This window comes from Camelus ferus, chromosome 35 (assembly GCF_009834535.1).
Source record: "Camelus ferus isolate YT-003-E chromosome 35, BCGSAC_Cfer_1.0, whole genome shotgun sequence".
Lineage (NCBI taxonomy): Eukaryota > Metazoa > Chordata > Mammalia > Artiodactyla > Camelidae > Camelus > Camelus ferus.
Window position 1 is genome coordinate 20,003,755 of NC_045730.1, and position 15,625 is coordinate 20,019,379.

A 15,625-nucleotide genomic window follows, 5' to 3' on the forward strand; every position below is an offset into this window, starting at 1 on the left:
TCTCAGCTCCGAAAGCTCGCGGGCTGATCCATCAAGCCAGCCTCGTCCCTCTCCTGCACCCTGGGATGGGACACCCGGGCCATCCTTACTCCTGGCGTCTGGTGGGAGGAGGAACAGGTCAGAGAAAAGTGGCGTGTGGACCCTTGCCAGAATGTAAGTAGCAGGAGGAGGGGAGGGGGTTCCGTTTGTGCCTTCGGGCTGTTCAGGGCAGAAATGGAGGTCGGTGCGGGCAGGGCTCAGAGTCACCTTATCTCGTTGTGCTAAGTTTTGAACCAAGGCAATGCCAGGGACTGGAGTACCCGTAACGCATCTGTTTTAATTTATTTTGAAATGAGAGACCTAAGATGATTTAACGTTTTACTGTTTCCAACTATCGTATTTCCCCGAAGCCTTTGACTTACCCTAGGAAATTGCTGTGATTCACATCTCATAGCAAAAGATTTAGAAAAGGAAGCTTAAAAACCTAGATACTTTGCTATAATTTATTAATTTATCCAAAGGGCTTCCTGCTTTTGTGGGGGTTTTGCCTTTTTCTCTTCCCTAAGAAGTGTTAAACTGAAAAGCATTGAAAATTTTCCTGCTTTTATCTCTCCTTGATAGAACAAACTACTTTTTAAAATCTTACAAAATAGTTGCTAAGGAAAGTCACAGTTTAAATGAGAGCCACCTGAGGCTATTAACTGTTAAAATAAGTTACTTTCAAATAAAAATTGTGCCAAATGGCCAAAGATCAGTAAGAAGACCTCTATTTGGCAAACATTGTTTCTATAAAAAGCAATTTAAACAAAAGTTTTTCTTAAACTACTCATAATTTGGCTTTTCCACCAATTTAGATATCTCTACCAAATTTGACTTGAAACTGCACAGATTTAGTGCCTCCCTTTAACAGCACAGTTAAAATCAGAAATTTTCATTTTATGAAATAGAACGTAATTACACTATTAAGTGGATTACAGCAGCCATTTACGATGGTTTGTAAATGAACTGCGTCCTTCCAACCCTCCATCCAGAGAATACCATCTCCTTGTAAAAACCTTCCAGAACCCAGCCGTTCTAAGTGTTACCAGCTGGGATTTTCCCCTCACACTCTGCATGGCAAAGTCGCTTCACTTGCTACAGTGTTTTGTAATTGTCTGCTTGTGTGTGTTCTTCCACTCCGGCTCGCTCTCCTAGTTTTTGGAGAGGTGGGCCTGTCTTGATGTTTTTCTGTTCTCAGTACTTGCATACAGCCTGGCACATAAATGCTTGGGTAAATACCTGTTGATGAGTTGGGTCAGTTAAGGCCCCCAGAGTTACTCCCAGGTGTAGTTAAGACAGAGGAAACTTAGTTATTTTGTAGTGTGCCTGAGGCCTTTTCCTAATGGAAGGATAGTGGCTACCTTGAATACGGGCAAGAACCACTCATGCATGAATTTGAAAACCAGAATCTTGCAGTTGACCTGGATGCCCCAGGCGCTGGGACTCTTACTGCAAATGGGAGCCCCAGTTCTACTCTGAAGCAGTGGCTCTTCAATCTGCTGATAGTCATTTGATTTTCTGTGTAGCTGATCCTGTAAGGAAAAGAACCACAGATCTGAATCTTCTGGTCTTTTTAGCAATTATATTTCTCGTAGTAAATTTAGAAGTTGACATTGGTAATTATCAGTCAGGCCCCTTATCTTTCATCTTCCCAGGGCCTGTTTATTTCTGGCCAAAGTGATAAAATTGGGTGCTTGGTCTTGTAAAGATGAGGACTAACCCAAGATGTGTGGCACAGGAGAGGGCAAGCAGCTGTGCCTGCTGGCCTTTAACCTTATTTACGCTAGACTTTTTTTTTTTTTTTTCTCATCTTAAGAAGTGGGTAAACCATACGAAACAAAGAACAAGTTCAGGCAAAACTTAAAATCTTCATTTGACTTTTAGCATACAATTGGGTATCTAAAGATCTTTCCCTAAAATTGTATTAAGCAAGTGTATTTAAAGAATTAAAGCTTAAAGGTTTCCTGCCAGCTGCCTTGGTCCTATAAAGTGATAGAAACAGGATTCCTTAAAGCATTGGTTCTCAAACTTGACCTTTGAGAACCACTTGCCCTAAAGGATGGTTCCTTCTCTTTCTTGCCTTCTTATCTCTTCTGCCTTTTCCAAAACTGAATCCTGATCTGATCACATCTTCCCTGTTACTTAGTTGTCAGAGCCCACTCTTAAAGGAGAGCTTATGGGAAATAACCAATTTTTTCCAAGAATTTAAATAGGAAATGATCATCTTAGAATAATAATTTGGTTGAGTGTAGATCAGAATTATTAAATAAATACCTTTCTTATATATGTAGGCATTTTCCTATAGAAATAGCACCGCTGGGTGAGAAGGGAAAAGTTGTTGGCAAAAAGAAGTCATGTGCCCTCTCCTATTGGCCCTCCATCTCCCAGTTGATAAATACTGCCTTTAAAAAACCCATATTAATTCATTAAAAAAAGGCAGTTGCCATGGCACAATATGGTTTATTTTACCCACTTCGATTCTTTTCCATTTTGAAATGAGAAGTGCTACCACTGTGAAAGCTTAATGTTTTTATTATTAAGCAAGTGCTAACTTTCTTTGTCTTTGAATAATAAGTCATATTTACTTGTTTGGGTAGATTCACTGTGTTAGCTAAAGTTTGAAATTAAGTTGTTCATTTGTAAATTTTGACTTGTCTGTAGCCTTACAGTGTCTTTTTAAGACTTTCAGGCATCGATCCCTTATTGCAATAATTCTGAGTTTTCAATCACAAAACTTGTTTTCAGGGAAAATGTTGCATTTAACTGTGTGCTCTGTCTATAGATGAGCCCTCATTAGAAGGGGAAAAAAAGAATTCTGCAGGTTTTTATACACTCTGAGTTGAGTAACAATAGTTACTTTTATGAATTTTCTGCTTGTCAAATGTTGCTAAGTCACGCACATTATTTTGCTTAAGTTTCACAAAAATCCTATGAGAGAGGTAGCACCTACTTTCACATGATGTCCTCCTAGAAATGTACAAAAGTCAGATGCAGGATTCCATATCCAGAGAGCTCAAAAATAATTACAGTGTTCAAGATTACATTTCATCTTTTAGAAACAATCTTTAATGAATATTTCCAGCATTTTAAATCTGTCTTCCAGCATTTTTTCTTAAATACACAGCCCAGATAACTTCAGTCTAATGAGCATCAGATAAAAGCCAACAATGATACACATATTTATTGCTGTTTCATTTGTATTAAATTTGTTAGTCATTGTTCTCAATATTAGGATTGTCATTTTTCCTTTTTTATAAAATCAAGACAAATTTCAATAAAATTCAGTAACTCAGTAGACATTTTCTACAGCAAAGACAAAGTTTCTGAGCAAACTACTCCTGCCCAGCTGACTATGGTGTTAGCCCCAAGTATTCTCTAAGTTAATGACAAATTTTATATTTCGATTTTAGGGCAGTGTGTGGTGATAGTACATATGACACAGGTATTTTTCTTGTAACATATATGCTGGAAATCTTGGCATTCTGCACACTAATACACTAGACAAGGTTTATGGAGGGAAAATACCATTCAAAACAAGACATGTGGAAATTTCTGGCTTTTTCATCTGCACTTGCAGCTTCCCAGATGGCTTGATGTGGAAAAATGCAGACACACTTGAAGCCCTAACCGTCTGCTTCTTAAACCAAAGGAAAGAACTACTAGGGGACGTTCAGGTGTTTTTTCTATTAAGGGTTTTGTAATTGTAGAAAGCCCACCTCTGGTCATTTCCAATCATTAACATGCTGGGGAGAAAAATGCATGTAACATCTCTCCCCTGCTTACCAACGACACACAAGTTAAGCTAATTCATCTTTAAGAAACCAACTGCTCCTGGACCATCTGTCTTATTTACTAGATGAGGAAACAGACTCAGAAAGGTGAAACAATTTGTCCTTGCTCACACAGCTAGGTAGTGATGGAGTCAAGATTTGAATTCAGATCTTAGAGGCTCCAGCCTGCCTAACCATTGTGCAGACTGCCTTCTCTGACAATGTCGTGTTAAATTTGCCTTGAATTGTCCTACATCAACGTGGTCCAGTAGAAATACAGTGTGAGCCACAAATGGAATTTAAAGTTTTCTGGTTGAAAATTAAAGACAGTTAAAAGCTGGTTGTGTTTTGCTTTTTTTTTTTAAAAAGCAAAAAGTTCAAGTGAAATTAATTTTAATAAACTACCATTTTGACATCTAATCAGTATAAAAATTATTAACGTGATACTTTGCATTCTTTAAAATCCAGTAGGCACTTTACACTTAAAACACATCTCAGTTCGTAGTGCTCACCTGTGCTAGTAGCTACCTTACTAGAAAGCAAAGCGTAGATTCTCATTCTCTTTACTGCAGTGTGAACCTTTTTTTTAGGAAATAGCCTATTTACCAAAAAACGAGGCAGAAAAACACCTAACTCTTAATCTATAATAGCCTAACTTTTAAAAATTCTTTATCTGGAGAACTTGATTTAACATTCAGACTTGTATTTGAGAACATTTTATTTTCTTTGGGAGAATCTCTTGTCACGCTTCCGAGTATTAATGTTCTTTATTAGTCATTGCTCAGTACTAAGTTTAATTATCCCCATGAATACAAAGCAACAGTGAATGAATAATTTTTCTGGGCAAGTAAAGACCAGTACTTTGAACTACAAAACTTTTTGTTGTTGCTTTGATTATTTATGATGGAAACACTTCTAAAACATGCTCTATAATTCTCTGCACAACATACTTTATGCTCGGTATTTGAAAGTCATTAAGGATAGATACCCTAATTTTTGCAATCTTGCTGTGAGTGACTCTTTGGAGACTAGTTCTCAAGTAACTCAAGACAAATCTTGTAAGTTGCTTTCTTGGCTCAATCAGCCTCTTATCAGTTCTTATTCATAAATGTTTAGCTATATAAACTCCTAAGCAGTATAACTGGGCTGCTTGCCTCTCAAATTCTTTGTGAATCAAATTTGAGGCAGTCAGTCTTTTCTAAGTTGATTTCAAAAAATTTTATTACCTTTTTAGTATACTTGAACTTTTAAACTTCCTAACACCTCTTTTATTTCAAATCAGTTATCATGAGTTTCTTTCCACCATTTTGTTTGTTTTGATGCCTTGCTTTTGAAAATCCGGCCTGGAGCATGACTGTTGGACAGACTACATTTGCACATTGGATGGAGACATTTTGATTTCATGAACTTCTAAGATATTGCTGCAACAGATGAGTAAAACAGGTTACTTTGCTGACATTGTAATCGTAGGCCTAAGTGCTTCCTTTGATTTTTGTTGTTGTTGTTGTTAATTTTTAAGAATGTACTCCATCTGTTCATTGTAAACAGATGAGGCAATAAGAAAAAAAAGGAAAGGACTTGCTCCCTATCACCTAGAGAGAGCCAGGTCTGGACTGGGTAGGGTTGTACATCTCGTCTCTTCTTTGCAAGCTTCTAGCCTTGTACCTGTGCCATCTTACCTAAGTGCAGTGTTCAGTTACTTTGTGATGACGTTTGCTGAGATTTCAGTCCGTCACGGGCAGCACTGAAACGTTAATCAGAATGGTTCTTTCTTCCTCATTGTGTCTCCATTTATTCTCAGAAATCTTCCAAATGGGAGGAGTATTTCTGGTGTCTGTGTTACAGAATAGCAAGGTGAATGGTTAAGTAAAAATCACCCTTTTAAACATTTAAATGAATGCCTGTAACACAGTGTATCCACAAGACTCTTGCCACAGCAGTCAACCAGAAAATAAATGTAACTATACACTGTTGTTTGAAAATGCACTTTTTTTTTAATAGGCCATTCTTTGATTTTTCTTTAAAATACATCTTCCTATCATTCTGTTAATGACACTTATGCTTCATTACATTACCTTGGTTCAGATATATTAACTGCATTATGAAAATATTTTTTAAACATTTTTAATGCATAAAATTTGACAGAATAGGACTTGAGCCTGTTGGTGGTTTGTTCTCAATGAGTATACTGCTCTGCAAGTCTATGAGAATGGAGGCATGGAGAAAGCTCAGAGCTCCAGAAGCAGGGGGCAGAAAAGGACTTTTTACCTGGTGATTATTGTGTAAATAATAATCACTTTTCAAGACTTTTATAAGAGACTGCTCATAGGATTTTTAAAATCACTTGGTCAGTTGATGTTGGAGACTATAGTTTCATTGAAATTCTTGCTGAAGCTCTAAATTGTTGGAAAAGTTCATGTGATTCAAATCATGTTCCTTTTACCTACTTAACCTTTTTAAAAAATAGACTTTATTTTTTAAAGCAGTTTTAGGTTGCCAGCAAAAGTGAGCAAAGTACAGAGTTCCCACATATCCCCTCCCTGCCACACACAACTCCCACCCCTTGTAGGGTACATGTGTTAAAATCAGTGAACCTACACTAACATCATTATCACCCCAACTTTACATTAGGATTCCCTCTTGGTGTTACACATCCCAAAGGTTTGGACAAATGTACAGTGACGTGTTATCTACCGTTGTAGTGACTCTGCCCTAAACATCCTTTGTGCTCCACCTCTTCATCCCTCTTCCCCTCCAAACCACTGATCTTTTTACTATCATCATAGTTTTGCCTTTTCTAGAATGTCATATAGTTGGAATCATACAGTATATAATCTTCCCAGATTGGCTTCTTTCACTTTTTTTTTATATATAGTTTTATTGAATAGTCAGTTTACAATGTTGTGTCAATTTCTGGTGTACAGCACAGTACTTCAGTCATATATGCACATACATATATTCATTTTCTCTTTTTTTTTTGTTTCTTTCACTTATTAATGTGCATTTTCATGTCCTCCATGTCTCTTCATGGCTTTTTGAGGGCTCATGAAATAATAATAATAGCACTGAATAATACTCAGTTGTCTGGATGTACTATAGTTTATTTGTTTACCTACTGAAGGATATCTTGGTTACTTCCAAGTTTTGGCAGTTATGAATAAAAGTAAACATCTGTGTGCAGGTTTGTGTGTAGACATGTTTTCAGTTCATTTGGGTAAATACTAAGGAATGTGGTAGTTGGGTCATATGGTAAGAGTACCGTTAGTTTTGTAAGAAAGCACCAGACTGTCTTCCATAGCGGCTGTACCATTTTTCATTCTTACCAGCAATGAATGAGAGAGTTCCTGTTGCTCCACATCCTCACCAGCATTTAATGTTGTCAGTGTTTTGGATTTTGGCCTTTCTAATAAGTGTATAGTGGTATCTCACTGCTGTTTTAATTTGTATGTCCCTGCTGACATGTGATGTGGAGTGTATTTTCACTTGCTAATTTGCCATCTGTATGTCATCTTTCATGAGGTGTGTTTGCTCTGTTTTTTAATCAGATTGTCCATTTTATTGTCGGGTTTTTGTTTTTGTTTTTGTTTTTGTTTTTGTATGTTTTGGATAGCATTCCTTTGTCAGATATGTGTATCTTTTGCAAATATTTTCTCCCAGTCTGTAGTTTGTCCTCTCATTTTCTCTACATTGTCTTTCCCAGAGCACAAGTTTTTAATTTTAATAAAATTCAGCTTATCAGTTCTTTCCTTCATGGATTGTGCCTTTAGTGTTGTATCTGGAGTCATTTGTCATACCTAAGATCATCGAAGTTTTCTTCTAGGTAATCTTTTAGGAATTTTATGGTTTTGTATTTTACATTTAGGTCTTTGATCCATTTTGAGTTAGTTTTTGTGAAGGTCTGTGACTAATAATTTTGCCTGTGGATGTCCAGTGGTTCCAGCACCATTGGTTGAAAAGATTATCATTGCCCCATAGTATTGGGTTTGCTCCTTTGTCACAGATCAGTTGGCTGTATTTTTGTAGGTGTGTTTCTGGGCTCTCTGTTCACTTCCACTGATCCATTTGTTCTTTCACCACTACCACACTGACGTGATTACTGTAGCTTTACAGTAAGGCTTGAAGTCCAGTAGTGTTAGTCCTCTAGCTTTATTCCTCTTCGATATTGAGTTGGCTATTCTGAGTCTTTTGCCTCTCCATGTAAACTTTAGAATGAGTTTGTTGATATCTGTAGAAGAACCTGCTTGGATTTAGGTTGGGATTGCATTGAATCTGCAGATGAAGTTGGAAAGAACTGATGTCTTGACAGTATTGAGTCTTCCTATCCATTAACATGGAATTTCCACTTATTTAGTTATTTGATATCTTTCATGAGAGTTTTATAATTTTTCTCATGTAGGTCTTAGACATATTTTGTTAGATTTATAACTAAGTATTTCATTTGGGATGGCATTAATGTAAATAGCAATGTGTTTTTAATTTTAAATTCCACTTATTCATTATTGGTATCTGCTTAACTTTTTCAGCAATTGATGGATGCCTGGGAGTTGATCTGCATATGTACTCAGAAATGTTTTGCCACCTGAGACCTGTGAGGGGGTAAGTTTCATGGTTCAATCTGTAACTAGTGTAGGGACGGGGTGGGATCTGTTATGTATTTGGCTAATTTCAATTTATTCTAATTTATCAGATTCTAAATATTTTGTGGATATTATGGTGGAGGGCAGGAATAAAAAAAAAATCATGTGAACATCCAGATCTTTCTTCCACAAGTTCCTTTTGGAATAGAAGGTGAAAAGAATACCGTCTTTCAGAACAGTTCAGTGTGAAAAGTTTGAGAGGGGAAAAAGATAAAAATTTGTCCTTAGCACAATTCTTATCACATTGCCCTCAAGCCAAGGGCTGTCATATAGAAAACCATTTTACATTGAAATTGTATCATATGGTCATTTGACTACTACATTTGCTGTTTATGTGTGTATAATCTAAATCCTATCTAGTACTTCAAGAAAGGATTTAAGGAGTTCAGCAGTAAAATTTAGTTGGCACAGTAATAGGCACATATAGGGTAATCAGAATAGAGACTAGATGCCCTGTAGAGAAAGGAGATCTTTTGTTAAAAAAAAATAGTACTGATTAAACAATTGCTTACTAGATTTCATTCTGGCTTCTTGATAGTCAAGTCAAAACAGGTAAATTAAGTATTTATTTTATTATATTTTAAATTGAAGTATAGTCAGTTACAATGTGTCAGTTTCTGGTGTACAGCACAGTGTCCCAGTCATGCATATACATACATATATTTGTTTTCATATTCTTTTTCATTAAAGGTTATTAGAAGATATTGAACATAGTACCCTGTGCTATACAGAAGAAACTTTATGAAACCTATTTTTATATATATTGGCTAACATTTGTAAATCTCAGACTCCCAAATTTACCCCTTCCCAACCCCTTTCCCCAGTAACTGTAAGATTGTTTACTATGTCTGTGAGTCTTTCTGTTTTGTAGATGAGTTCATTAGTGTCCTATTTTTTTCTTTTCTTTTCTTTTTTTTGGATTCCACATATGAGTGATATCATATGGTATTTTTCTTTCTCTTTCTGGCTTCACTTAGAATGATGTTCTTTAGGTCCATCCATGTTGCTGCACATGGCACTTTATTCTTTTTTATGGCTGAGTAGTATTCCATTGTATAAATAGACCACAACTTCTTTTAAATAAAATATTTATCTGGCTCAAAGTATATAACCAAAATAAAATTTGACCTGTTGAATAAAAATGACATGTGAGGTTTTAAATTTCTAAAACATATTTGACAATAATTAGTGTCTTTAAATAGCTATTACATATATGAATATCTCAGTAAATGGTCACTGTTAAAAGGAATTTCTTTAGGAGGAACAACTCAGTTTTTCTACCAACTCAGTTTATGGTGAGAATTACCAAATGTAGGGAGACTTGCTCTGATTGAATTTATGACCAAAAAAATGTTGAAAAGAAGAAAAAGAAGAGAGAGAGAAATAGAGAAACTGTGAGATCCTGGAAAATGTCCAGAAAAGTTGTTGGTTAGATGTTGAGCAATTCGTCATGTTGTGGTATCTTAATCATGTTTAGCCGTAGAACACCAGGATAAAGTGTGGTGTCCTTGTGCTCTGATCCACCGGAGCCTGGAGGATTGGGCTTTATAACACTTCCTGGGCTGTTGCCTTCAGGGACGCTCACCTCCTCAGCCCCACGTCACTGACGGTGATAGCAGTCATGTACTGGAGACACACTTTCCCAGCTCCTTTGATCCTGGCCTTCAGAAAACTGTATTTTAATCACAACCCATAAAAATAAAAGTTTCTTAACAGGAGTTACCCTTGCCACACACAGTATCTGGTGATATTTTCTGTCCCAGGAAATATTCTCTGGGTTTTTTTTTGTTTTCTAACATTGGTCATGGTTTACTATGTTGATTTCACAACTGAGCTGATTGAACGGACCGTGTGTGTAAATGAAGTTTGATCTGCCCTGCCACACTCCTTCATTTCTTGACTGTGGCTGCTTCCAGTGTGAAAAGCCTGAAACTCTTGTTCTCTGGCCCTTCACACAGGAAGTCTGCTGTTCTACTGATGCGTTTTTCCAGAATCTAACCCTTTCCTAAAACCTCTTTATACATCTAGATGTTCGCTTGCCAAATTTGCTCAATCTGAAGTGACACATTGTATGAGGTTTATTTTTCCTTGATTTAGTTTTTCTTGATTGGCTTCTTTCCTTTCATGAAACACCAACTGTGTATTCATTGAGCGCACATGAGCAGTAATACTTGTGCCAGGCCCTGTGGTGGTAGCCGCTGAGCCCCCCTGCCCCTCTGGGTCCACATGGATTTACCCTGAGGCCCTCAGTGGCTCAGCAGGGCAGGAACACGAAGTCAGGCTCCCTCCAGCAGGACACAGGGCACCTGCAGTGGGGGGCTTTGGCTCAAGGACTCCCTGTGGCGTGGCTGAACCCTTGGGATGGGGCTGCAGCCGCAGGCCCCCCTCAGTGCTCCTTTCTTCCCTTTCTCCTCTGTAGGCATCAGGCCTGCAACATGGTCTGAAAGCTCTCCCTACCTTCTGCATTTCCCAGGAATCCTCGGCCCCTCTCATCCTGTCATGGCCCCTGCTCTCCAGCAGACCCACGCTGACCTCCCTGACAGCAGTAAACCCCTATTAACCGTGTTCACTGTCCTCAGGGATGCAGTGGTAGTTGAGGAAGAGTCTAGAGCATTTCCACATTGTAGTATTATGTTCCATGTATATGGTGCACACAGTTTCTTTTATTAGAGTTTAGAAGAGGGAAAGACTGTTTATAATGAGGATACAAAAGAGGAGGTTCTGGGGGAAGGGCCCATGGCCTCCTGGCACACAGTAGGAAGGCAGTAACGAGTGAGCGAGTGCAGTTTGGACCAGGGGAAGTGGGCATGGGGAGGGTATATTAGGACTTAGAAGTGATGGAGAAGGGCAGGATGAGGAAGATCAAGGAGGGCGGAGCTGAGGGTTTCTGCAAGGAGAGCTTGGAGATCAAGTTGGAAGGATAGATGGAAGGATAGACTGGAGAGCACTTGATATACCAGGCTGAGTGGGTCTTAATCTGCCGGAGCTGAAACTCCATCACAGGTGTTTCAGTCAGGAATACAGTGATCGTGGGATTTTAGGAAAATCAACCTGTGCACAGTGTGGCTAGGGAAACAAAACAGGAGAGAGTACTGATCATAAAGCCACATAGTCCAATTTTGCAGTGGTCATTGGTGGCAGAGAAAATGGGAAGAAGGAGTGATTTCAAGGGACATTGTAAAGAGAGAGGAAACAAGACTTCAGGAGTGAAAATGGGGAGGGGGCGCTGAGCAAGCTGGGGCAGTGGTAACCCTCGGGTCCTGTGCGTTAGCAGCTCTGAGAAGAGCGGTACCTCGGTAACAGAAGTGAGGACAATAATCCTGGATAGAGCCGTCTAACTGCTTCCTTGCCTTTTGTATCCATGCTGAGCTGGGAAGGAAATGATGACCTCTGCTCCTTTTTGTAGACACATAACATTTGAGAGGCTGGCAGGACAGCTAAGTGTCCATCAGACTTTTGGAAACGGGGACTAAGGCTCAGGAGGGGAGTGAGTGCAGTTGTCACCAACGTTCACTTACACTGCCTCCCATTGAGGACTTTGCTCATTTCCTTTACTGTTAAGCTCCTGTTAGAATCCTTAATGCACATCCTATATGTTTACTTCATAAAAGGTTCAAGGACCTGTAAAAAGGCAGAAAACAAAAGGCCATCTGAAAATCTGTTGGTGATCTCCCAATTATTAAAAAAAATCTTCAGAAATGATTCTGTAACCTCAGTTGTTTCAAAAATGAAACACTTTTCCAAAGACTGGGTACATATACCTCACATACGAGACAGAAACATGCACAGTATTCTTCATAGTCCATTACAGAATGGAAAAGATAAATTACCACATTCAAAACTAGATGTCATGGAAGTGCTTCCTGGAAATTGCAAATAATTTCTGTTGGATTTAAAACTACTTTTTTAAAAAAACACCCCCAGGTGAGTTATGCCAAAATTTAAGGGCAACATGTTAAGTTATCCAACTAGAATAATTTTAGCATACTAGTGATGAGGAAATGAACTGAGACGTCTTGTACATCTTGTTAAGTATTACAATTCTCAAAATATTTTTCACTGTAAAGAAGAGATTACACTATTGACATTGGGATTTCTTTTTAATCTGAAGAAGAAAATGATTTAGAAAATCGTCATCCTTTACAGTGAAGCCAGTTAACATTTCAAGGCAGACTTTTGAGGGGAAATTTTTTTATTATTAAATATTATGTTCTCATATTGCATCAGAGAAATTTATCACCACTGTCTTTAGAAAACATGTGGCACTCATTGCTTGTTAAAACTTCTGTGGATTTCAGAAAACCACAAAGTTTTTCACTTTGGTTCCTATCTTGTGTCTGGTATTTTCCATACATAGTCATTTTAACGTTACTGTCACTTTATACAGTCAGGATTTGTGTGTATCAGCGTGCTGGTGAATGACAACTCCACATCTTTTTAAAAGATTCTGTCTGGGGAAAATATTTCCATACTGGTTTCTCTACTCGAGAGCCTTGGTGGGAGCTGAAGCAGTCAACGCCTTAAGGCCTTTCTGTTTTGCTGTGCATCCAGATTTCTTTGGACAGCAGCCCCAGGAAAGGGTAAACATTTATTTATTTATTAATTTACTAATGTTCAGTGTATGTCTGTTTAGGTTATTTACCTTCGATCTAGCATACAACGAAGAGTTCTGTAAATCTGCATTGATTGTCATGGTAGTGTGATCAGTGCTTTGAACTGTAGATATGAAAATTAAAACTAACACTTGTTTTTTTTTTAATTGAAGTATAGTCAGTTTACAGTGTTGTGTCTGTTTCTGGTGTACTGCATAATGGTTCAGTCATACATATACATACATATATTCCTTTTCATATTCTTTTTCATTGTAGGTTACTACAAGGTACAGAATATAGTCCCCTGTGCTATACAGTATGAACTTGTTGTTTATCTGTTTTATATATAGTAGTTAGTATCTGCAAATCTAGAACTCCCAATTTATCCCTTCCCACCCCCTTCCTCCCCTGGTATCCATAAGTTTGTTTTCTGTGTCTCTCAGTCTGTTTCTGTTTTGTAAATCAGTTCATTGATCTGTTTTTTGTTGTTGTTTGGTTTTTTTTTTAGATTCCACATGTAAGTGATGTGTGGTATTTTTCTTTCTCTTCTGGCTTGCTTCACTTAGAATGACATGCTCCCAGTACATCCATGTTGCTGCACATGGCATTATTTTTATGGCTGAGTAGTGTCCCGTTGTATAAATATACCACAGCTTCTTTATCCAGTCATCTGTCAGTGGACATTTAGATTGTTTCCATGTCTTGGCTATGGTAAATAGTGCTGCTTTGAACATTGGGGTGCATGTGTCTTCTTGAATTAAGGTTCCCTCTGGATATATGATCACTAGTGAGATTGCTGGATTTTATGATAGTGTATTTTTAGTTTTTTGGGGAATCTCCATACTGTTTTCCATAGCGGCTGCACCAAACTACATTCCCACCAACAGTGCAGGGGGATTCCCTTTTCTGCACACCCTCTCCAGCATTTATCATTTGTGGACTTTTGAATGATGGCTGTTGTGACCGGTGTGAGGTGATACCTCAGTGTAGTTTTGATTTCCATTTTTCTGATAATTAGCAACATTGAGCATTTTTTCATGTGCCTACTGGCCATTCATATGTTTTCATTGGAGTATTGCTTGTTTGTAGGTCTTCTGCCCATTTTTGGATTGGGTTGTGTGTTTTATTTCTTATTCAGTTGTATGAGCTGTTTATATATTCTGGAGATTAAGCTCTCATCAGTCTCATCTTTTGCAAACTCCCTGCAGGACCATTTCTGCACCAATTTTTTCTTTTTCCTTTTTTTTCTTACTGTATTTTGTGAGAGTCCTCCTGTATTTTGAAATTAGAGACACTCTGTCAGAGTTCAGTAGGTGTTCCATGCGATTCAGTGGGTTTGCAGATGTATTTCTTGGTGTATTTGTGGGAGAGGGTGAGTTGTGAGTCTCTCTACTCTGCCATCTTGGCTCCCGCCCCCAAGGATTTTTCTTTTTTCTTTTAACAATATATCCTGGAAATCACTCCATATCAGTTCCTAAATATCATCTGTGTCATATTCATTCCTCCTTTTTTTTTGTTTTTGGGTGGTGCAGACTCCATCAGAAGAATATGTCATTATTCAACCAGTCTCTGGATGTGTGTCTTAAGACCTTTATACAGAGAGAAATTAGCTCCTTGGTATGAAAAAACTTCCATATATTTTATCCCAGTTTTTTTCTGTAGACTGCTTCTTGTGTGTGTGTGTCATTCTTTTTATAATGTGTTCTGTTTTACATTTTTTAAATTTTTATGTAATTGGATTTATCAGTCATGTGTTACTTTGGGACATTCGGTCATAGTTAGGCTTTTTCCACATGTAGGTTATAAAGGACAGACCTGTGTTTTCTTCTAGTACTTCATGGCCACATTTTCCTAAGGAATTTCATTCTGTTGCCTCTTGTCAGATGTGAATACAGTTTTACCCTTCACCGAGAACGTATGGCATCCCAACTTTTTTTTAATACTGAATTCTTTAATACGCTCAACAATGTGTTTAAAATGTCAGGAGAGAATTTATAATGTGTCCTTGTTCTATTTTGTGTGTAAATGCCCCTTGATATCTTTTTCCAGGAAGTCAATGAAAATTCTCTTAAGAGATTAAGTGCCTACTTAGAAAACCTCCAGAAGCCAGGGTTCAAGTCTTTGAAACCAACTCAGCTCATGTTTTATGTTAAGAGAAACAGACCAGAATTCCTCCGATGGCCAGGAGCACTTTAGCACTTCCGGTACGTGTCTTATTTCTCGTGTGTCCCTTGCAAGCTTCATGTGTCCGTTCTGTCTGACAGTGCCAGAATAACTTTGGATTGAAACCTTGGGTGTAGAAAATAATATCATTTAATTGAGTGTTTTCCTAGAATAGATTCTAAGTCTGGCTGCATGTGTTTGACGAGCATTTTTTTTATGTTTAATTTTTTTTTTTTTACCAGAAAACTGAAGTGTTTCTATTTGTCCCCTTCTTATTTCAGTTCATTTTTAAGCATTAAACATGTAGATAACAGTTAATATTTTTTTAAAATATAGCTTGTTTTTTTATTTAGTCCTCAAAGGATCTGTGAGATGGGTAGTATTTGCCTACTTGTAACTTAGTGATGTCCTGGGACCAGATTAGAGATCTTGAACCCAGGTCTTT

The 15,625-nt window shown here is 37.7% G+C and overlaps 1 non-coding gene across 1 annotated transcript in view; it reads left to right on the forward strand.

Annotated features, from left to right (window-relative positions):
* Window positions 1-8,355: 8,355 nt before the first annotated feature.
* LOC102513435 overlaps window positions 8,356-15,625 on the forward strand; it is a 55,220-nt gene continuing 47,950 nt past the window's right edge. The window contains exons 1-3 of the transcript XR_004317354.1: window positions 8,356-8,384; window positions 12,870-13,005; window positions 15,067-15,221. This is a non-coding gene — a transcript (T-cell activation inhibitor, mitochondrial). The remainder of the gene's footprint in view (window positions 8,385-12,869; window positions 13,006-15,066; window positions 15,222-15,625) is intronic.